The sequence below is a fragment of the Lynx rufus genome, unplaced genomic scaffold (assembly GCF_022079265.1).
Source record: "Lynx rufus isolate CCGP_SWC_20201006 ecotype Redwood Valley unplaced genomic scaffold, mLynRuf1.p SCAF_21, whole genome shotgun sequence".
NCBI classification, from domain to species: Eukaryota; Metazoa; Chordata; class Mammalia; order Carnivora; family Felidae; genus Lynx; species Lynx rufus.
In genome coordinates this window covers 11,958,598-11,983,254 of record NW_025814836.1, presented here as the reverse complement: position 1 = coordinate 11,983,254, position 24,657 = coordinate 11,958,598, and positions in this window count along the sequence as shown.

Sequence of the window (24,657 nt, the reverse complement as noted above, 5' to 3'; positions counted from 1 at the left end):
GAGGTATTAGTGAGGACGGGGACTTCTGGCCCCAAGTCCAAGTTCAATCTCTGCATCCAACAGCCCCCAGTTGTCAAGGCTCATCCTTGACCTTACTGTTCCCTTGCCCCTGAGACAACCCACTCCGGAAAGCCACACCTCAAGCAGTGTCTGCATTCTCCAAGCAGCGTCTTTGGTTTACTTAGCAGAGAACTCCGTACAGTATTAGAGGAAGCAACTCCCTCCCTCCGCCCCACAGGCTTCCCTTAGCCACAGTTGAAAGCTATGCTTTCTGCTTTCGTTTAATGTTCGGGTAAGAGAATGCCAAGTGCGGCCCTTCATCATTTGTGTTTTACAAATCCACGGCAGCCCATCCCGTACCAGCCACCAAGGTCATGGAGACTGCTGGGTCTGCTGCCCGGACTGGCGAAACACCCTTCCTACAGCAGCGCTTGAGGCTGCCTGCTGCTGTCACTCCAGGTCGACCCAATGGCTGTGCAGCCCGGACGGAGCGAGACACTCCTAGAATCCTCTGTGCTAAGTTTTCAGGCCACTCCATCAGGCACGGACCACCTTTCAGTATGTTTGCTGCTGAGCTGGACGAAGCCGTGGGGAGTCTCCAGGTTGTTAGGGGAGACTAAGTCCCAGGCAAATCTTTAAAATGAAAGAGCTTCACCCAAAGAAAATGAATACGGTGCAAGGGAGCGTGATCTGAAGCAAAAAAAAAAAGCCAAACTGAGGAAGTCTGAGCTGCAGAAAGGTGTGCCTGTCGGCAGCACAGCAGTGAGAGCGTGGCGGGTCAACAGAGGAGCTCCGTCTGAATGCGAGGCTGCCTCCTGGATGGGACTTTACAAGCTGGGATGAATTAGCCGCATAAGCAGGGGCCAGGAATTAATTCTCCTAATAGACTCCATATTGTTCCCTTCCTCATTAGTGGTCTTTAGCCACTTTTTGTGGCCTCTGCATTTTAAGAGACATGACAAGACCTGGAGATGGTCCAGGGAAAAGCAATAAAAATGATTAAAGGGCAGGGAAATGGGTCTCAGGAAAGGTGAGCAGAGGATTACAGACTGGAGAAGACAAGGCCACAGGTGACTCGAAGCACGGCCTTTGTCTGAACAAAGGTCAGAAGCATCCAAAGCCCAGAAAACTCACTCTACACCCGGGCTGAATCCAATGGCACCGCATGTCTCGGTATTTTGAAATAGCCTCTTTTAAAGCTTTTTCTTTTTTCTTTTTCATCCAGCTGGGGTTGTGTTAGTCCAGCCTGAGTCTAAATCAAGCACAGACCTTGCTTCCTAAAAGTTTTCTCCACCGCGTGTTGGCTCCTGGTTTGGGGTTTCATCAACTGAAATGAACACAGGGATGTGTTGAGTCTAACGTTTTCAATACAAGTAGGGTGAAAGAGACATTAGAATTCCCAGACTGGTTAGAGAACAGGTTTCGGAGAGGACACAAGCGACAAAAGGGGGAAGAAAAGTTTTATGGGTGAACGATGGTCAACGACCTTAGGAGGACATGGTCACCATAAAGGGCTAAGCCATGGTACCTGCCTTCAAAATGTTCCAGGGAGGGGGCCCTTGGGTGGCTCAGTCAGTTGAGCATCCAACTTCAGCTCAAGTCATGAACTCATGACTCGTGGGTTCGAGCCCCGCATGAGGCTCTCTGCTGTCAGTGCAGAGCCTGCTTCAGATCCTCTGTCCCCCTCTCTTTCCTTACCTCCCCTGCTCACACTCTCTCTCTCTCTTTCTCTCAAAAAAAAAAAAAAAATTCCCCAGTGAGCTCAACACTGTGATGTGAGAAGTGTCCAGATGGGGCCTCATGCTATAACGCACAGATGAGGAGGACTAAACTCCTCCGGGCAAGCGTTCCTTCATTTAATCTGAGGGGTAGTTGCCTCCTGACCCTGAGGTTTTTGAAGTTAGTTTCTTGCCCAAGCTTGTATCATCAGTGAGTAAGGAGTGAAATGCCAGCTTCAGGACCAAGTGCCATAGCAACACAGCCAGGATGAAGCTGAGAAAGCAGTTCTAAAAATACCCCATTTTATCCACTTGAAGGATCATTTCCTATTAGTTATCTAAAGAGAAGCCAACAGTAATCAGCCAACAAGGATTTCCTAACGCCCAAGGGCATGTGTGATTTTTCAGATGCTCGTGGGGAAGCCAAGATATCTGACCCTAGGTGATTAGGATCCTCTTGAGGAGAATCAGATATGGACAGTCAAGTGCTAAAGGTCCCAAGACATCACAGAAACTCCACATCACCCACTTCCTGACCTCCACCCCGTCAGAGGTGATACGACCCAGCCCACAGCAGATGATCGATGGTAGAGCCTGGGCCCCACTGTAGTCTTTTGATTCCAAGTCCACGTCTCTCAGAGCAGCCAGCAAGGAGGACACAAATGGTAGAAACCCACTATGGGCGTCCTGCAACTGGTGTGCTCTTATAAGGTCCTTTGTGCTGGGGAGATAGCGTTTCCTGTAGTCACCTAATGTTCCCATCAGATAACTGTCTCAAGTCTGGAAAATGGGCAAGGCATCCTGAGGAGCTGCCCTCAGTCTCCTGATAATCCGTTTATCATTTCTTTTCGTTGTACAGATTGGGCAAAGTCTTTGTAGTCTGTCCCTCCGTCCTGACTTATGCAACTCCGTACCCTATTAACGGCCGCCTCAGCTCTGTGGATGTTTAGCCATCCTGACTGCTACTCCGATCTTGGCTGGTCATTAAAACAGTTGAGGACAGCTTGTTCTGATGGTTAAGCACCACCACCTGGCCCGTGGCTGTCAGGAAGTCCATTTCTGGAACAGCATCTACCGTATCAGTCATGGCCTATGAATGACTGCTACCGTGAACCTTCTCAACAATGCTGCCGCCCTCTTCCCAGGATACTCCTTAGCCCTTTAGTAGGTGGAGGGTCCTCCAGACTCTTCTTTGGCACGCGAGTCAGATGGCGGGCTTCCTGGTTTATATTCAACATACATGGCATGCCCATGTGTATGCCTGTGTCTCTGAGCCTTTTGATTCTTTCTGTCTTCACTGAAACGGCTGTTCTAGGATCTCTACTTCCCTTCGTGTACACCTTTGCTTTCTCGAAGCCTCCAAGAACCATGCTAGCCGTGTGTTAGCATCACCTCCCAAATTTCTGGCAAGAATGCTAATCCTGTATCGTCCTGTCAATAAACTTTTCCTTAGCCAATGTTATGTTCTCCCCTCGGTCCAGCACCTGAGAACCATGTCCTGTGCAAACTCTCCCGAGTCCTGCCGATCGATGATAAATTCCTACAGCTCCTTCATGGTAAATCCCCGTCCTCCTTCTGCAAGGCCAGGCTGTAGCTGGCCAGCTCAGGTTGTAGCTGAACCTTGGTGACTGATCTGGAGGCCACTGGAGGCGGATCCTGAGTGGGGGAGGGGCATTTTATCTTCAAGGCAGAGGCCTCTGCGTCATCTTTAGTCAAGGAAAGAGTGCCAGATTTTAACAGGGAAGAATGGGCCCATTGTGAAGGCCCAGAGGGTTCACGGGAATCTGGAAATTTAGGACTTTTCGGTACATCAACTCAGATGTCCCATCCTGAGTGTCAGGGTCTCACCTTTAATCTGATCAGGCCCTGTCAGGGTTGAGAACTCCATCTTCTAGAAGGTTCCCCTACTGATAGTGAGTTCCAGGTCAAATCTTGGGCTTTTCCTGCCCTCTGGCAGGAGGAAAGAAGTGTCTTTAAAAGCTGCCAAGAAGGCCTTCTTGTTCTCACACTTAGTCTTACGTTGGTGATTAATCATCCTTGGCTTTCACTGTTTTTCTCCGATGTGTCAATAGCCCCATAGAGAGCCTTATAATTTCTAACTTTTAAAATTTTACTAAACTTCTAAATGCCCTAGATATTATGCCCACCGTGCCCACCTCCCTCTGGCATCCCAGCCAAGCGCTCCACCTGCAAAAGTTCTGCCAGTACAATACTGCCCACGCCAGGGACAGTCAGTACTCCACCTACCGTGGAGGTGGGGGATTTTACTGCCAGCTGGACAGTCGTGACCCAGCTCCAAAATCCTATTTTTGAATCTGCTACCTCGGTTCACTGCTGACACCAACTATTGTTGATCAGGTTCCCCAGGAAACAGACTTTAATGGCTCTAAAGCTGAGTTGTTCTCAACGGAGGCAAGGATGCCCCATCTTGAAGCCCCTCCTTCAACCAGTCCTTGGGTGTAAACTGTGCCCAGGGCAGGAGTTCAGCCTTGGTTGAGGCAGTTCCCTGAGACACGACAGGGCAATTCTTAGACAGGAACGTGGTTGTGAGCAGTCAGCAGATAGCACTGGCGGTCGGAGAAACAAAGGCCTTGGTCTTCCAGGGAGACTCGGACACCATGCCCCAGCATCCACTGCAGTGTCTTAGTCTAAGAGAATTCCATGAGACACCTGGGTGGCTCAGCCAGTTAAGCATCTGCCTCTTGATTTCAGCTCAGGTCAGGATCTCAAGGCTCCTGGGTTCAAGCCCCGCATCGGGCTCTATGCTGACAGCGTGGAGCCTGCTTGGGATCCTTTCTCCCTCTCTCTCTGCCGTTCCCCTGCTTGCTGGCTGTCTCTCTCTTTGTCTCTCTCTCTCAAACTAAATAAAATAAACGTTTAAAAAATAATAATAATATGGGGCGCCTGGGTGGCTCGGTCGGTTAAGCGGCCGACTTTGGCTCAGGTCATGATCTCGCAGTCCGTGAGTTCAAGCCCCGCGTCGGGCTCTGTGCTGACAGCTCAGAGCCTGGAGCCGGTTTCAGATTCTGTGTCTCCCTCTCTCTGACCCTCCCCCCGTTCATGCTCTGTCTCTCTCTGTCTCAAAAATAAATAAACGTTAAAAAAAAATAAAAAAAAATAATAAATAAAATAAAATAATAAAAAAATAAAAACCCATACCACAAGATGAACAAAGCAAAGAGACAGAACAGAGCTACTAGCGATGAGAAAAGAATAAAATAAAGCTGCATTTAGCATACAAAAGTTGTCCCAAACATACTCCACTGCTATTAAACATGAGCCACAAATGGGATTGTAAGCTTCCCAGTGGTTGGTACTGGGGAGGAACATTTTTTTTCTCTACCGCTTTTGATTCTTTGGCTGGCTTAATAATCAAATCAACATAGGATAGATTAACAGGAGAAAAACAAATTTAATTATGTACATGTGGGGTGGGCATAAGAATTTGAGACCCAAAGACAACTCTGGCAATTGAGGTTTATGGGCTCTCTGAAGCTAAGGACTGGGAGAGGAGCCTGGGGCTTCCAAGGAGAGGAAGGTAACTCAAAGGACGCTAAAAAGAGCAGATGTTTGGAAATTCTGTGTCTGCCCTGCCATACAGACAGTCCATTCACTTGAAATGCCCTCTGGTCGTAGCTGTCTGTGAGCCAGCCTCCCCCCCACCATCTAAATTCTTTTAAGTGATGACTACCTTCAGCTAAAAACAGTTCACATGCCAAAAGGGCACATTTTGGGGAGCCTTGTTCTCAACGTCTTCACCAGTAACAAGAGGAAAGGTGACCATCTCCAAGATGCACAGAATCCACAAGAGAAAAACATCTATACCCTCAAGAGCATGACTGCTGTGGTTTTTTTGTTTGTTTGGTTTTTGGGTGTTGTTGTTTGCTTTTGTTTTTTTTGTGTGTGTGTGTGGCAATGTCTAAAAGGCTTTTTCTTCTCTGGGTCCAGCCTTGTGAAGTGTGTTTTTTTGTTTGTTTTTGGGGTTTTGTTGTTGTTGTTGTTGTTTGCTTTTTTTTTTTTTTGGTGGCAACGTCTAAAAGGCTTTTTCTCCTCTGGGTCCAGCCCCGTGAAGTGGACAAGAACACTAGCATTATCCCTGCGGTCGGGAGAAGAGTGAGTATTTCACAGCGGCTTCTCGAAGCCCACCTAGAAGTGTTTCTCAGGCACAGGACACAAGAGCAGCTGGACAACCAAGTTCAAAGTCTGTACCTTTCAAGTTCCACCTTCACAGAGGAACACGTACGAAAACATTCTCAGAACACCTGTCTGTTGGTAATTTAAAAAAAAAAAAAGACTGGTACAATAATTGCGATAATCTATTGCATTTTTAAAACGTTTGTTCGGCAAACAGTCTTTTTAAAAGCAGATCATTTTCGTTTGGTTGAAAGGCTGGTAATAAATTAAGCCTTTCATGCCCACAGAAAAAAAAGGTTTTCTTTTTGTTTTATTTCCAAATTTCCCATGTGGACATTGAGAGAGACATATTTATGAGAAAGCAAAACAGATGATCCGGCAGCAGCACTGAAGGAAGGCCACATCTGTCTCCAAGTACCGCGAGCCACTTATCCTGGATAAATCTTCCTGTCCCAGAAACATTATAGAGCACCGAGTTTCTGGGCCTCCTCCCCCTCCTGGCCTATTTCCAGGCTTCTCTTTCTCCCACACAGAGACACTCGGCATGGTCCCAGCCACCCCACTAGCTCCCGGCATCTTGGGACCCCCGCCTCCCTTTCCCGTGGAGAATCGGTCCCATTTACTCTAACCTGGGGCTCACCAACACGCCTATAATCCTTTCCAGTTTGGGGAAGTCAAGCAGTATTCTCTCAATATCTTGCTGCATTCCAAGTTTATCTTATTTTTCCCTTTTGAAGGACTCTGACCTCTCCCACGAGTCGAAGCTTACAGAAATGGTGAAATCAAAACCTTTTACCTCTTGTCTGCCTTCCGACCTCAAAGTGGTGCCACTTAACAGGACTCCAGAGACACGTGGGGGCCTCACCATTCCCAGTGTGTTGTCTCGGGGAGGCAAGGCCAAGGCCTCTCTGTTCCACTTAAGTTGACACAAGGGCAGTCCCCCAAGCTAAAGGCGTGTTGTGGCCAGCCACAAGTTACCAATCGAAGTGGGGCCGAAAGCGTGGCCGAATGAGGCGGCCACAGACCATCTGCATGGCTTTGTGTGGGTGGGAGCAAGGGGCTGGGAACTAGACAAAGCTGAAAGCCAAGTCTTCCTCAGCTTTGTCCTTCTGGGCTTCACGTTGCTAACCGGCTAACGAAGAAAGGAAAGCCGACCCTTCAGATTTGCTGGGAGGGAGGAAGGACTGCCCGGCTCTGTGGTTGGGTTCTCATGGGTCAGCAGCAGACCAGAAGACAGATTCAAGGGCTCCCAGTTTACCCGGAAATAAAGCTGTCTTCATTTTCTAGGGCTGCCCCAACAAATTCCCACACACCGGGTGGTTTATACACTGTCACACAGCCCTGGAGACCAAAAGTCCAACATCAAGGTGTTAGAGCTGGTTCCCTCTGAGATCCATGGGAGAAGATCTCGGTCTCTCTTTTTTTTAAGTTTTATTTATTTATTTTGAGGGAGAAAGAGACAGAGCATGAGCAGGGTTGAGGGCAGAGAGAGAGAACGAGAGAGAAAATCCCAAGCAGGCTCCACGCTGTCAGCGCAGAGCCAAACATAGGGCTTGAGCTCACAAACCGGGAGATCATGACCTGAGCAGAAATCAAGAGTGGGACACTTAACCGACTGAGCCACCCAGCCACCACCCCCCAAATCTCCTCTTCTCATAAGGACATCAGTCATACTATATAAGGGGCCACACTTATGACCTCATTTTAACTTATGGAGAGGAGCAGAATATGCCACCCAAAATATGCCTCTTTGGCATAAGGATTAGTTTAAGCTGATTATTTTTTTCTGTTGTTTTCTTAAATTTTGTGATCTTTTTTTTCACTGAAGTATGCTTGACACATAAGGTTACATTAGCTTCAGATGCACAACGTAGTGATTCCACAAGTCTATACGGGAGCTTAACTACCATTTCTCACCACACAAGGCTATTACAATACCTTTGACTGTATTTTGAGCCGATTATGCTGAGAAAGTGCAGACCGAGGAGAAGCCCTGAAAAGAGGCACGTTACCCTTTTGTAAGGGAAATCTGCATTTAGAAAATAAATTTACATTAGAAAGGGGGGGCTCTACCCGGAAGAGAGCTGTCACCGGAGAGAACTTTTTCACCTGAGACTCAGAGCCCCCCCATCCCGCCCCCCTCCCCTGCAAGGCAAGGCGGTAAACTTTACCAAAGGCTTCCTCCTGGAAATTGCCTTCCCCGCCCCTGATGCCCCAGACCCTTGTCCCGTCCCTTAGCTCAAGGTTACGTATAGAAGCTTCAGACATCTGGCCTCCTTTTGCATGTCACATCTTTGTGGGCTCCTGTACGTGTAATTAATTTTTCCCCCCTCCGGTTACTCTGTCTTTTATTATAGGGTGGTCTTAGCCAAGCAGAAAGGGAGAGGAAAATTATGTTTCCTTTCCTACAGTTTATTACCTCTTTTTAAAGAGCCGATCTCTAAACCGGGGGTTAGGACTTCAACATGTGATTTCCGGCGAGGACGCCATTCAGCCCCTCACAGCCCCTCAGTATGCGTCTCCCTGAAAAAACAAAAAGAACAATCACAGGGAGTGTTGAAATTGGGCAGGGAAGCCAGCAAAGGCAGTTCTGTCAAGGCTGTCACAGCTCTTGGCAACTGGAACTCCAGCCTACTGGGAGTGCTAAAGGGACAGCAAGTCCCTGACACGGCCGAGAATGACCCCAAGTAAGGGTAGGGGACACTCGCTTACTTATGCCCTTAATCGCTATTCCTCATTGGTTGAAGGTAGTGTTTCCATGTGGGGATACTTTATTAGATTTTATGGATCTTAAACCCATAAAATGCAAAAAAAAAAAGTCGTGTGAGGATTCAGGAAAACGAGAGAAAAAGAGCATTACAAAATTTGTTTAATGTTTATTTATTTTTGAGAGAGAGAGATAAAGCATGAGTAGGGGAGGGGCAGACAGAGGGGGAGACAGAATCCGAAGGAAGCTCCAGGCTCCGAGCTGTCAGCACAGAGCCCTTTGCAAACTCACCAACGGAACCGACAGATCAACCTGATCTGAAGTCGGACACTTAACGGACTGAGCCACCCAGGCGCCCCAAACACATTACACATTTTAACAAATTACAACACAGAGGCATCACTGGCTCGAACAAACCCATGGACTCAGATCGGAAGCAGACGCAGGGAAGGCTGACAGGTGGAGGAAGGTTAAGGTCAGCACTGCCAGGAACCAGGCAGGGGCACATGGCAGGGGAACCCCAGGATGTAAGGGCTTGCGGCCCCTGTGACAAGGCCGTGTTCCCGGTCCTGTCTGCTGCTGATGTCACTCTTGCAAATACAATGAATATTAATAAGTTTGTATGCATAGTGTACCTCATACAAATCCTATGAGTGATGCTGATGTTCCAAGAAATAACAAGTTTACGAGGCAATTAAATATGTCTTTAAATCGGCCATCGTGATTCTGTATGGCGCTATTAAGCCTGCTAAGATACTGAATGTTACATTATTCAAACACTATCCCTTAATGCTCACCGGTGTTTTCCGCAGTATTTGCTTTAGGCTACCACTCTTTGCAAATACGACTAAAATACTTTCTTAAACACTGCAAAAATTCTAACTAGGACTTTCCTTTTGCAAATACAATGGTAATACAGAATAATTTATGATTTTAGGAATTCCCAAGCATTCTCAGGAATTCTGATTGCTTATCCCCAAATCCCAAAGATAAATATCTGTCAGGAAGTTTTAATTTTTAATTTTGGTTGAGGGGTGCCCCAGGGCCACTCGCCCGCTGGCACACAGCTCCCCCGGTGGGCAGGCCCACAGACGCTTCAGGAAGCAGAGCAAAGTGGGCTGATGGGGCTCAAGGTCACGGGGAGCAGCTAGGGTGGGAAGTAGGGACCTCAGAGACGATGTGACAGGGCACCAGCTGCATGACAACTAGTGCCTGAGGGGTACCTGGCACACTGGACAGGCTCCGTCACGGTTGGGTGTCACCGCTAGGGTCACTGTCACATCCTTCTCCTGCTGTTCCGAGGCCTGGCCCTATGTGGGTGAGCTCTCACTTCCCACGTCAGAACAGCCCCACCAACCTGCTTTCGCCCAATAATTGTGCTGCGTTAAATTTTATGTAAACGTGCTTTAGCCAAAGGCTTTGGCCTGCTCACGCCCAGTCCTGCAGGCCCGGCCAGAAATGACCATTTTCTCCTCTTTTAAATTCCTTCCCAAATAAATCCTCCTTCATCCAGTTCCTAAATAGCGTTCACAGAGGCTCTGTAACCCCTGGCATTGGCCCCCGCTCTGTGAAAGCACATTCCCTGGGCCCAAGTCTGCCCAGGGACCCCCCTCTGACACCCGGGTACCCGCTCAGATGGCACCTCCTCCTTTGGAAGGGTCTGTAAGTGATGGAGGCACTCCGTGTAGCAGGAGGCCACATGCTTTTCCTGTGCCCAAAGATCCCCTGAGGAGGGTTTGTAAATGCAGATTCCTGGAGTATACTCTCAGGAATGCAGGTTCCCAAGCAGGTGGCCAGGAAGCCACTTTCGGAGAAATGCCCTTCCCATGGCCACCTTGGGGAGTGACTTTGTTTGCTCTTGGAGAAACCCGCCCCCCCTGCCCCCTCAGCCCTCCCCACCCCCCCCCACCCACCTGCCAGTTGAGTCAAAGCAGCCACAAGTCCTCTCTAAAGGATTTCTACTTACCTGGGACGGGCCTTTCCCCAGCACTTGGATAAGTGTGCTACCAACTTCTATCGTCAGAGATTTATCCTAAGTATCTCTTAAGTGTGCGACTCAATGCATCAACCTGGGCCCAATTAGGAGACAGAAAGCTGATGGGGTGGCAAGATGGCAGCAATGGCCTGCCCCAGTAGAGGATGAGATGTGGGGGGGGGGGGGTTGTTTGTTTTTTGCTTTTTAAGTTTATTTATTTATTTTGAGAGAGAGAGAGGGAGCACAAAGCCAGGGGAGGGGGGGAGGTGGCAGAGAGAGAGAGAGAGAGAGAGAGAATACCAAGCAGGCTCTGTACTGTCAGCACAGAGCCCGATGGGAGACTCGAACTCATGAACAGCGAGATGGTGATCTGAGCCAAAGGGACGTTTAACTGACTGAGTCACCCAGGCGCCCCGAGGATGAGTTGTTAAGCTAAGACACGGGGGTAGCTATAAATATGTAATGAGAACTCTAAGGGGATCCCAAAGGAAGCCAAGGGAGGACCCACCTCCCCAAGGCTAGGAATTCCAACCTCACCAGAGAAGGGAGGGTTGCAGACACCCAGCTGACGGAGAAGTTCACCACAACGAGCAAAACGGCAAGCAGCCTTCCGGGCACAAACTGATGGCAGGTACAGAGGGGTCACGGTGCTGAGGGAGTGGAAGGCAAGCTGAGGGCAAAGCAAAGTTAACAATCCCCTCCCTCAAGGTGGGACAAGTGTGACGTTCCTCAGGGTGCCCAAGAACAGAAGGAAAAAAATAAAGGTTACCTGGTGGAGCCCGCAGTCATGCAGGACACAGGTTCCATCAGCTTTGCAACTGTCTTACTGACTTACAAGAAAACAAGGCAATCTCCAGAAACCTATAGGCTCAATTTCCTGGAGCCCTCACATTACCCTCCCCTCCATAGGGTAGAAAATCTTGTATACTAAGTCACTCTTCACACTCCTCACACGTGGGCAGCTCTTTCTGCCCACGGGGTCCTGTCCCCGTGCTTAATACAATCACTTCTTTGCACCGAAGACGCCTCAAGAATTCTTTTCTTGGCCGTAGGCTCCGGACCCCCGCCACCCCTTCGAAACCACAGCACCCGGTGCCTGGGGTCGGCTCACAGGCAAAGTCGTGCCAGACCAGGGTGTGTGACTACAGGGCGAGGGCTCCAGGAAGGTGGCCAATAGCTCATGCCTGGCAGTGCCTGGCTGTGTGTGTGCCGTGAGCACAGGCCTGGGGCAGAGAACCACCAGGTGTCCCCGCCACAGCCCCACTCCTGATCCCCATGCAGGGGGAATTAGAAAAACAGCAAAAATGCAATGACAGGAACCGGAGAGAGAAGCCCCTTCCTCCCGCAATGACCCTCTAGCAGAACCTGTACTGACAGAGCTTCACGTAGTGTTCAGGGTAAAGGAGAAACACCCACTGTGGCCAATCGGGGAACGAAGAGTGACTTCGGAGCCTGGTAAGTGGCTCAAGAAAACAACGGGGGCGTCCGCGCCCTGGTTCCGAGAAAGCGAACCAGCCCTAAAACGATGAAGTTTCTGCTGTGGGGAACCAAGGCAGAAGGAAAATGCGGATAAAATTAAATGTCCTTGTAACCTGCAGCCCACCGACTAATACTTGAGGCAGGCAGGATCTAACCCGCCTCCGGGAACCCCCAACTGTTTTAATGTTAACGATTTGCTAGAGGGAAAAACAACCCTAGCTTGACAATAGCTCGGCCTCCAGAATCCTGTGAGTTTTCCTTAGCACAGAAAGTCCCTTTGAAAACTTCCCCTTGTCTTTACCTCCCCCTTCCCAACTTGAAGGCTCATAATCAGTCACCCTTCACAACCCCAGTGCGGCTCTTTCTGCCCACGGGTCCTGTCCCCGTGCTTTAATAAAACCACCTTTTTGCATCAAAGACATCTCAAGAATTCTTTCTTGGCCGTCAGCTCTGAACCCCAACATTCTTTCCATTCCTCTCCATCATAAGAAGCCCACGGCCCAAATCTATTATATTAGGAAAATAGACGAGACAAGTGGTTACCTCTTCAGGGTAGGCGCTGGTTTAAAATGGGTTCTCCAGGGGCTATGACAAATTTAGGAGATTATGCTCTGTGCTTAGGGTTGTAGAGAAAAAAGTAGGAGAACACATTCTCTCTCTCAGGTGGAGAATATCATATCTCCCACTCCTTTCTCTGTCTCTGTCTCTGTCTCTGTCTCTGTCTCTGTCTCTCTCTCTCTCTCTCACACACACACACACACACACAACACAGGGAGGCCAGAAAAGAAAGCCTGAGCTTAGAATTAGGAAATCTGCTACCCTCTCGGGGGAATCAGCAGCACATCCAGGAGGCTCTGAGTCACGTTCTCCCATTTGAAAGGCAGGCCAGGCTTCAAACGCTAAGCGGCTGAACTCCGTGGGCAAACATCCATGTGAGGCAGCCTTTGGTTTCCAGTGGCTGAATACTGGACTAAGAATGCCTTGAAAACCAGAAGTCTGAAGGCAGGCCGCCACAGAACTAATTCTGTGACTCGGAAATGTCAGGGGGCCGGGTCAGCATCCCTTGATATTTTCGTGCCTGTCTCCTCCTGGTCACAAAATGGCTGCAGCAACGCAAACCCTCAGATCCTCGAATGATAGCCTTCAAACCTGACAGTCTAGGAACAAAGGGTGCTTTCTCCTTAGTGCTGCCCTCTTTCTCTGTCTGGGAGGATTTTCCCTAGAAAGCCCCAGCTGGTATCCCGCGACCTCGCATTAGCCAGGACTGGGAGGTCACATGCTCACTGACCTCTCCGCCAATCACTGGCCAAGGGACTGGCATTGTCTTGACTGGCTGACATTAATCATAATTCATGCCTGGGACACGGGCACATTTACCCGAAATGGAAACAGAGATGGATAGGAATAAGGAAAGGAGCGGCTGACAGGAGGCGGGCCAACAATGCTCTGTGAGTATCTTACCACACTCTCTCCTCACTAGGTTGCAAAGGTGTCAAAAGAGCAATTATGCATGGAAAGTAAACACTGTATTTTAAAAGCAGAGTTTTTAAATGGAGGAAAATACTACTGCCTAAAATTAGAAAAGGAACTTCGTTTTGGAATCCGCACAGGAACCCCTAACGAGCTGTAAAGAGTTGCTCATGGAACAGCTTTGAACCGGATGCTTTGGTCAGTGCCAAAAAGAAAGAAAAGAAAAAAAAAATCCTCGGGGTCTTGGGTGGCTCAATCAGTTAAGCCTCCGACTCTTGATTTCGGCTCAGATCACGATCTCACGGTTGTGAGATCAAGCCCCGCGTTGGGCTCTGTGCTGGGCATGGAACCTGCTTAAGATTCTCTCTCTCTCTCATAAACAAACAAAACAAAACAAAAAAATTAAAAAAAAACAATTTTTAATAAAATAAAAAATCATCCTAAACTCTCCAATTTGTTGTCCCCCAGGATTGTCCCCAGAGCAAAAATGAAAGGCAGGAGAGAGAAATAAGCGAGCTCGTGAGGTGTTTTCTTGCCTCCTTCTACACTGTCCTTCTACGGGGTCCCCGAATTCCACTGAGATCAGAGTCCCTGCCATCCGCCTGTCTGGCTGGCGAAGAAAAGGCTCAAGACAACGAAGTCTTTGTTGTCCTTGTCTCAGCACAAGCCCACAGAATGTTCTCATCCTTCCCGGAGGAGACCGCAGTGAAGACCGAGGGTCTTCTCCTCCTGGGTTTTCTATCCCCCTACTTCCTTCCCTTAAAGCACTCGCTCTGTCCCCCCTTGTTTTCTCTTTCTCATTAGCATCATCATTAGCATTTTCCAGTCAGTCCAGAAACACTGCGCCCCTCCGGAGCCCCCGGCCCCCTGCAGCATGAGCGATGACACCGATGTCCCTTCTACTCAGCAGGACGCTGGCACTGGCCCTTCTCCTTGTCCCGCCCTGACACATGGCAGGGTGTCATCTCATGACCCTCTTGCAGCTCTCTATCCATTTACATGGTGACCCAGGGCCCCGCTCATAATGAGGAACCCTGTGGCCACCACACACAGGCTGCTGGCAGAGACAAAGCAATTTTAGGGAAAAAGCAAGGATTTTGAAGTCACGCGAATCTGGGCTCTGAGTCTCAGCTCTGCCTCTTACTAAACAGGGGTGTGGTAGATGGAAGCTTCTAGAAATTCTTTGCTACTCCTCCCACTGAGAGACGGAATCCGGTTCCCCTCCCCTTAAACTTACGCTGGCTTCGGGGATTTGCCGATCCACGGAATATGTCCCACGCGTGACAATCGGGGGCTTCTGAGGCCAGACCTGAAGAAGTCTTGCAGACCTTTGTAACCTCTGCGCTGGGGGAGGCCAGGTGCCAAGCAAGAAGTCTGACTACGCTGAGGCCACCATGCCGTGAGGGGCCCCAGGCTTGCAACATGGAGAAAGAAGCTGTAAGCAAAGCATGAGGTCGGGCCAGCCTGGGTGCGTAGGTGTGAAGGAAGTTTCCTTGGCCTTTCTAGCCTCAGCAAACGCGATATGAAGAAGAACGAGGCACTCGACAGCTGGCCAAAACCAAGTCACCGGATGAGTCATCTCAGCCACCAACGGTCATTTGAGCCGAACTAGCTGGGGACTCGCCACTGTGGAGCCGAGAGTATCCACTCCAGTGTGCTCTGTCTGAACTCTTCACCCACAAACTCCCAAACATAACAGAAAGGCTGTCGTCTTATGGAGCTAAGTCTTGAGCATAGATTTTGCTGCAATGGGTCATACCAGAATAAGAGACTCCGGGCAAGTCTTCAACCTTTCTTAAAATTATTTTTCATGTTTATTTTTGAGAGGGACGGAGAGAGAGAGAGTACAAGCGGGGGTGGGGCAGAGAGATAGGGGTACAGACGATCCAAAGCAGGCTCTGTGCTGATGGCAGAAAGCCCGACGTGGGGCTTGAACTCACGAACCGTGAGATCATGACCTGAGCTGATGTCGGACGCTTAACCGACTGAGCCACCCAGGCGTCCCAGATCCTCAACCTTTCCTCATCTGTCAAATGGGGTCTAGGATAGCATCTATATTACCCGTATCACCTCCCTCTCATGGATGAACTGATGGTCCTCAAAACACATGCTTAGCATAGGGTTGTCAATGATTTCACATCGGCTCCCTTGTTATAAGATAAAAATGTATTTTAGGCAGCCACATGTTAAGCTCCTAATCAAGAGGCCGTTAATCCTGGTTGCTAATGCCTCTTTTATCACTGGGAGCTGAGTTGAAATGAAGAGAATCGTTCATGAGTGTCTCTCAGATGTCAGGCAAAGCTCACAGAACCAGCCCAGCATATGCTTCCTGGGAAGATGGCTCAGCTTATAAAAAGCCTTCTAAGCCAAATTAGAAAATGAGGGCAAGTCCTTATGGTTTATGGCCATGGAAACACTTCTGGAGACACAAGAGGTCTGGAGAATGAAAACATGTAGGAAGTGGCATCATCTGTGACTTCAAACCCCAAAATACTGGTTATTGTGATGGTTAATTTTATGTATCAATGTGCCTGAGGCATGGTGCTCAGATATTTGGTCAAACATGATTCTGGATGTTTCTGTGAAAGTGTTTGTTGGATGAGACCACTATTGACATAAGTAGACTTTTAGTAAATTAGATGGTACTCCCTAATGTAAGTGGGCCTCATCCAATCAGTTGAAGACCTTAACAGAAGAAAGACTGATTTCCCCTGAGCAAGAAGGAATTCTGCAAGACTGCCTTTGGACTTGAAACTGTAATGTTGGCCTTTCCCTGGGGCCCCAGCCTGCTGGCCCACCCTGCAGATTTTGGACTTAGCCTCCATAACCACGTGATCCTTAAAATATTTCTTTCTTTCTTTCTTTCTTTCTTTCTTTCTTTCTTTCTTTCTCTTTCTTTCTTTCTTTCTGCCTTTCTCTCTCTCTTTCTCTCTCTCTCTATCTCTGTCTCTCTCTCTCTCTCTCTCTCTCTCTCTGGGCACCTGGATGGCTCAGTAGGTTAAGCATCCAACTTTGGCTCAGGTCATGATCTCGCCAATCATGAGTTTGAGCCCTGTGTCGGGCTCTGAGCTGACAGCTCAGAGCCTGGAGCCTGCTTCAGATGCTCTGTCTCTCCCCGTCTCTCTCTCTTCCCCTCCCCTGCCCTACTACAATTTTTATTAAAAAAAATTTTTTAAACCAATCGACAAGTTCAACACTAACCTTCTGGCATTGGCCAGAAAGCTGTTCCAGTTTCTCTCCTATGGTTCTCATTTCCGTGCCATTACCAGGCCCAGCCCAGACAACTGGTATTTGTCCTTTTCATCTCCTTTCTCCTTGCCCCCCACAGCCAATCAGGTATTCACTGGGTGATCATTCTTCCCCCGCAGCCCAGTCCCTCCTGGCCGTCCACATGGCAGCTGTCCTGGTTCAGCCTCTCAGCATCTGCCACCACGATCATGGCAACACAATCCAAACTGGTCTACAGCCCTCTAATCCAGCCTCCCCTTTTCCAGAAGGAAAGACCATCCAGAAGGTTAGACCCAAGTCTGATCATCTCTGTCTCTTGTCAAAATCCTTCATGCACAGTTCATGATAAATTCCATATGAGACATAGCTGACAAGGGGCTCTGTGATTTAGTCCCTACTGCCTTTTCCAATTGTATCTCCTCCCCAATCCATTCATATCCTTCCTTCTGGTCCAGCCGACCTATTGCAGTGTACTTGACTCTGACAGCCTTTGGGGCAAAGTCTATGCCTTGGATATTTATATATTCACAATACTTCTTTCCGCACCCGATACCTCATCGGTGTGCAATACATTGTAGAACAGACGAATGAATGAATGAATGAATGAATGAATGAATGAAGTAGTGAATACATGAATGAGTGAATGAATAAATTAATAAATGAATGAATAATATACTGAGGATGCAAAGGCAAAGTGGTCAATTCAATCTGGGGAGGTCCAAAAACCTTTGCCAAGTACATGCTATTTAAATGAGTCTAGAAGCATAGGTAGAAACATCCCTTCAGGCAGCAAGAATAGCACATGGAAAGGTTTGGAGACTTGAGAAGCATATTGATTCTCAGAATCAAGAAGCAGAGCATATTCTGGAAGTTTCTGTGGCTTAATATGCAGGTGGGAATGACAAAGGCAATGCAGGAAAAGTGTTCAGAAGGCAGATACCATGACCCCTTTTATGGCAGGCAGGGATCGTCGTCTCAAGTGCTAGTAGGGCTTGCACAAGCAACAGAAATGCATGCAGAAGACAGGGTTGTAGCCAACTTAGACTTCCTGCCCCAAACGAAGAGATTTCCAAAATTAATATTACATGAATACTGACATGTTGGAATAAAAGACCCCTACATGTCAGATTCTCTGCAAGCCAGCAGTTCAGGTGACAAGAAGTGCTGGAAGAATTTTAAACAATGGAATTCTATGATCAGTTGGTGTTTAGGAAAGACCACCCTAGCAGAAGTTTGGTATTTTTTTTTTAAGTTTATTTATTTATTTTTGAGACAGACATAGACAGTGTGAGCGGGAAAGGGCCAGAGAGAGAGGGAGAGAGAGAATCCCAAACAGGCTCTGCACCAACTGCACAGAGCCCAATGCGGGGCTCGAACTCATGAAACCATGAGATCATGACTTGAGAATGAAACCAAGAGGTGGACGCTTAATCAGATGAGCCACCCAGGTGCCCCTACTTTGGCAAAAGTTCCTAGGAAGGAGGCAGAATAGGGTGGGGTTAAAAGTAAGAAGAAACGAATGAAGAAGGGGACTATTGAGACATCCAAGTAAGAGGTGATGAGGTTTGAACTGGGGCAGTGGTGATGGGCATGGAGAGAAGAAGGGACAGATTCCACAGCTACATAGAACTTAGAATCAATGACAGTGGAAGAGGAAATGAGGCCACCGAACAAAGGCATCAATCATGACCTAATTTGTGGTGTATCCTTTCAAGGAGTCATGGTCTGTACATACATGCCCAACGCATGAGAAATTTAGCCATTTCTGCAGATCAACCTAAATAAAACATGTTGCCTTTAAAGGCCCACTCTTAAATTAAAAAAAAAAAAATCCTGTCTTTTGATGAATTAAATCAGATGGTAACGTAGCCAGCTCTCTTCTCCAGCTTTCCTCAACTAATCACCAGTTGGCCTGGTAAGAGATCTCTGTTAAGCTACTCATTTCTGAACCTGGAGACTCAAGAGTCACCCCACAGGCATGGCTGCATAAATGATGAATGTACTGACGGATGGTAGAAAGGGGTTCCATCAGCTGGGTCAACTCGGCAGCATCCATCACAGCCAACAAGACCATGTTCCTCACCTCCTGTTGATTAGTGGGTTAGTCGGAGGCCATCAGCCTGTATACATCAGTGTATACAAGCAGTGGTTTGGTAGCTTTCTATGAAACATGCTTAGCTGATTTTTATCCTTCCACAAAAGTTCTGCCAAGTAGCAATAAAACCCTTTTGCTGACACAGCCCTCATGTTTCTCTACATCAGTGAGCACTGGCAGACCCATGAGACTGGGGTTCTAGGCCCAGTGCTGATCTGGGCGGGACAGGTGCCAGCCTCATCTCCAGGACACCCAACCTGTCACAGAAAGTCCCAAATGGGGGCTATACTCATCTGTCATCCGGGTGACCTTATTGTTCTGAGATGCAGGCTTACTACCAAACTTTCTCCATTATCTGCACTTGGAATTGGGAATCAAGGGAGCTGTAGCATAAAATTTTGGTGTCCATCCATATGCCTTTTTTTTTTTTAATTTTTTTTTCAACGTTTTTTATTTATTTTGGGACAGAGAGAGACAGAGCATGAACGGGGAGGGGCAGAGAGAGAGGGAGACACAGAATCGGAAACAGGCTCCAGGCTCTGAGCCATCAGCCCAGAGCCTGACGCGGGGCTCGAACTCACGGACCGCAAGATCGTGACCTGGCTGAAGTCGGACGCTTAACCGACTGCGCCACCCAGGCGCCCCCATCCATATGCCTTTGAAACTCACCATCTCCAATCCTCTGCTTTGGGCTTTCTCAGTCCACAGGAACTTGCCATCTGATTGCTTTCAGTATTTTTCTTACTAACGGAGCCTGCTTTGGTGGGGAGAAACGTGTCCAGATCTAGGGAAGAATGAAAATGCCAAGAAGTTAACGTCTGTCCCTGTGAGCAGCATTCAACAATGATGGATGGGTTCTTGGAGGATAAATATCCCAGTTCTCACCCCTGGGTGGGGCAGCTCTGGGGCATGTTACACAGTCTGCCAGGGAACCACAGTTCCCTACAGTCATGGGTGAAACCCCAGTGCCTAAAGGGTAATTTTCTTATTAAGCTATCCTCTACTGTCTTCTTTCCCTTCTCTGCCTTACTCAATGGTAGTGAAGGACGTAGAGATCTTGCCCAGGGAAAACCTTGTGTTTCCTTAGATTGCTTCCTAACTCAACCACCTACATTCAAATCCTTATCTCAAGGTCTCCATCTAGCGGAGCCCAAACTAGGGCTGTGAAGAATTTCTCATTGACTTTAGATCATTCCCTGCCCTAAAAGGTTGGCTTCCTAAATAGCTGACAAGTATGTCCCCTTCTCTACCAACACACAGTTGCTGAGTTCAAAGTCCTATCCCTTCCCAGGATGACACAGAAATAGCTCTTTAATTCAATCTCATCTCCTTTCCTATGACCCCTTCCCATTTATCTACTCCACTGTTGCAGTCATCTCTGTAAACTTCATATCTTGTCATTTCACTGGTTTAATCCTTCGAATTTTTTCCCATTGACTACAGTAAGACTTTTAGACTCCATAGCCTAGCCTTTAAGACCCTCTTTGATTTGGCCATATTCTCCACATTCAGTCCATCCTATTCCCATACAGAGTTTGAGAGCCAGAGTGTGTTTGCTGAATGCTTTGTTTTTCTTATATTGGTACAATTTGTGATCCCACTGGTCTTTATTCATTAAAAGCCAGTTGGGAACATGCTGTCCTCCTACAGTGTTTTAAAAAGCTTTGTCTTCTCCTCCTTGTCATGTAGGTTTTATGGAATGTTGAGCATTTGTTTGATCTTTTAGTGCTAAACCTAGGGGAAGATTGAGCTCCAAAATGTCCAGCTGAATGATGCAAGACACTGAGGGTTCCCATGGAGAATATCAGAAAGGACATCCCAAGATAAGCATTTCTCAACAGGGAGCAAAGTTCAGAGCAGCAGGCTGTCAGGGCTCACCCCTGATAATGTCTAAGGAGGTCACAGTAGTAGAAGAAATCTGACCTTGGGAGAGAGCTGTAAAACACTTCAGTGGGTGAGGGTTTTTTTCTTATGATTTCTTTAAAAACATGGTAGGAAGGATCTATCTTTTGCTCCCAGAATGTGGAGACTTCATAATATCAACAAAAATACTCTAAGACTTTGTAATCAGTCAAGTCTTCCTTCTTTTTGTTACCTCAGGATCCAAAGAACCATGGTTTCTGAAAAGAGTCCAGACAGTTCCACCTACACACATATTTCTTTACATTGAATCATCTCAATAACTCATTGATGTACTTACCTCAGTTTTCTTGCCCATAAAATGGGGAAAATAAAAAATAACCAATCTCATTAGGGTATCTGGAGGATAAAATGAGTTAATACATGCAAAAACACTTAGAACAGCACTAGGCACATAGGGGCTGTGGCTTGCCTTTTTTAATCATTAACTTGACCATCATCGTCAATATTCCAGGCTTAGAAGGAAACTGATAGAGAATAATTTTCCCAAGATCACAAAATGGTAAGTATAAAAAACTGGAATCAATACGCGTGCTTACACCTGTCTGCTGCATCGCCCCTCCAACCATAACTGAACTTGAAGCTTTCCCAAGTGCAATGGCCTTCCAGGCCTCTGTACATTCGCACACTCTGGTCCCTCTGTCTGGCAAACTTGACCGATCCTTTAAGACTCTGCCTTTCTGTGTTCCTGCAGGGCTATGTTGTCTGATTGATAAATAGATAACAAATGCCTTCTTGTATCTTACTTATCATTTCAATCCCAGCACCCAGAAGAGTACCTGGCTTATGGCTAATCTCTAAATACACGTTAAGTAACCGTGTATACAAATATATAAATAGATGAAGATGTTGGCATCATCTAAGCAAATGAGACAAAAATTTGCTCCATTTAGGGACCTTGAGCCTCAGGATTAAATTATTCCCACTCCTACTTTACCTCATTCATGATTGAGCTATAGAGTGTTCAAAGGCAGGAGTTGAGGGTTGTTGTTGTGTTGTTGATAAATGGAGAAAGGAATTTAGAGCTTGTCCTTCTAGAAGGCTCTATAATACACATTTTCTACAGAAAAAGAGCAGTCATATTTCACTCATGCATCCAAACATTCATTCATGCATTCATTCATTCACTCATTCACATGTCCATTCAATAAATATTTATTTCTCCTTTATTTAATAGTCAATGTAAATTTATATATTTAAGTCCTCCTTGAATACCTCTGCCTTCTCCAGCTGTAGAAAAGGCTTAATGGAGAAATGAAAGAGATAGACACAGGAGTAGTTTAAGTCACCGGATCAAGTCCCACCCTTGGGTAGGTTATTAAACTTCTCTAAGCCTGAGCTTCTGAACGGCAGCTCCCATCTACTGGGGGCCAACAGTGCACCAGAAATGGTGTCAGCGTCTTTGCACAACATCTTTTTAATCTTTACAAGTCTTCGGGCTTTCTCACCTCTCAGAGGATGTGTGAGGATTGGAGATAATGAGCGGAGGATACTTAGAACCAAACCTGGCAGGTAGTAGGCATTAGTCTGCTCCAGTTCAGAAGGGATTTCATTCAGTGAACAAACCGTGGGCATCACCAGTTGCCCCCCTAGAGCTGATCGGAGCCACCCAGGCCTGACAACCAAACTCCCCATGGAGAGCTGTAAATGGAATCAAACGTGCCTGCACATCTGCTCCACAGAGCAATCCATCTCTGGCCATTTTCTCCCAGGCTGCACCTCTTCAGTACTTGGACACATTTTGTTAAAACCCACATTTCTCCTCATCTCATGTGGACAAAGAGAAGGATCTCGACATTTCAAGCACTCAGGGTTGCTTGAGATTAGAGTTCACCATAAATATAGCCAAAGTGTGATACGGCGTAGCAGAAATTCTCACAGACCCAAAGTGGGCAACCCCATGGTGCTCATGGTCCTGAGTAAAGAGGGGCTCTGGGCAGAGCCTGCAGATATGGGGACCCACCCCTGCCCCTTGCCCACAGGGCCAAGCCGCTCAGAGAGGTGTCCAGGGAGCCATAAGGAAAGGCGACTAGGCTTTGAGCATTACGTGCGGGATACTGGGTGAGAAGAAACGCACACATCATAGCTCATTCTCCTTAACACCTAAGTCTGATGTCATCATTATAGAGGAGAAGACCCTGGAGTTCAGAAAAAGTGAAGACCTTGCCTAAGTCACACAGCTAGAATGATCAATGATAATGCCAGAAGTCGAACCCAGGCCTGCGTAACTCCACGGCACAGTCTCTCCACCGCACCATTGTCATCCTCCTAGACAACTCCATCAGCACAGGACTCCATTCCAAATAGAGCATTTATTGACTGCTGACTAGAACATGGTGGGCCTTCAAGAAATGATATCCGCCATTGTGACCGCTATTGTTTTGATATAATAATAATTCTGATTATTACTATTTTATTACCCATCACAGTAAGTAATGCAAAGCATTCAAGCTTCCACTTGTACCGGAACCTAATTAAAACTCATTTTCCACTCATGAAGACTAAGATAAGAGGAAAGATGAACTCCACCCAAATAGCAGCCTGAGGGCTGAGCCCTGTCGGAACATCTCCTCTCCTGCAAAGATACACAAGATTATTTTTTACGAGCAAAACAGCAAGCCATTAGCCTGCAGTTATAGGACTGTATACGTGAGTGAACAGTCTTGTAGATCTTAGCTTTCATTAAGAATCTACAGATCACACAGCATTATAGGCCCCCGGAGGCTGTTGTTTTCAGCCCCTCCTTGACTGCAAACAGACTCACACCACAGGCTCACTGGAGGAAGATGATTTATCTGACAGCATCTAGAGGCAACCCTGTGTTGCCTCGAGGTTGGGGTAGAGCTAGCATAAGCCAATGGTCTCTTGTCAGACTTTTCTGGGGAACATTCACATCTATGAGAATATGAACTCCAAGTCAATTTCACCATCTCACTTCCTTCTCTGCTCCTAGAGTGGAGGCTGGCTCATGATGGAAACTCAATGAATACTGGTGGAATAAGTAAATAAATAAATGGAACCATTACTAAGTGCCCTGGTATACTGAAGCACCATTAGTGAGATGAAATACAGGTCTGGCCCTATTTTCTTGGAGCTCCTGGGGCAAGGGAGGGAAGCAGACAATTCTACTGAGGTCCTGTCAGTCCTAGGAGGAGAAGGAATCCCAAGGGCCAGCTTTGAAAGAACAAAGGCAGGGGAGTCCACAGGCCCAGGAGGTCAAAGAAGCTTCCTGGAGAAGATGCGGCCCCACCTGGGAGGGTACATATGTATGAGGTAGGCCAAGAAGAAGACATTCCAGGCAGAAGCAAAGGAACAGAATGGTCACAGGGAACACAGAAATATGTGAGTGCCCCAACGGGATGGAGCATAGCGTGGGAGAGAGGCCAGGAGTGAGGCTGAGAACATAGAAGGCGGGTCTCGAGTCCTACAGTGGAAGTCTTTTTTTGCCTAAAGTAGCACTTTCCAGTGTGTTCTCAGGAAGAAGCGTTTTTTGAGATGCTTGGTGAGGAAAGGGCTCTGTGTTCAAATAGATTTGGGAAACACTTCTCTAACACTCTCCCACAAGGCATATGATACACAGAGGCCCTGAGGAGGTCTGTGCTGAAGAACCCGGCAGAATGCTATTTATACCAGCTTACCCCGAACTCTTAGCAAGAAGGCATCTGACCACGGACACCTTGTATTTTCCCTGCAACCCTTCTAGAGGGCCCCAGAACACACACTGAAAAATGTTCCCCAATGCTATTCAAGGGTGACCGCCATGTTTTACTCAAAGAAAGATGATTGTTGATATTTTAGCAAATGATCATTGACAATCATAAAGAATGAATTGGTAGCGCCCTCTTCTGGACAATGGCAGGCAACATAAGCCAGGTCCACCCTGTCTCTGAGCATAAACAGAAAGGGCCGGACAAAGTAAAAGAAAAACAAC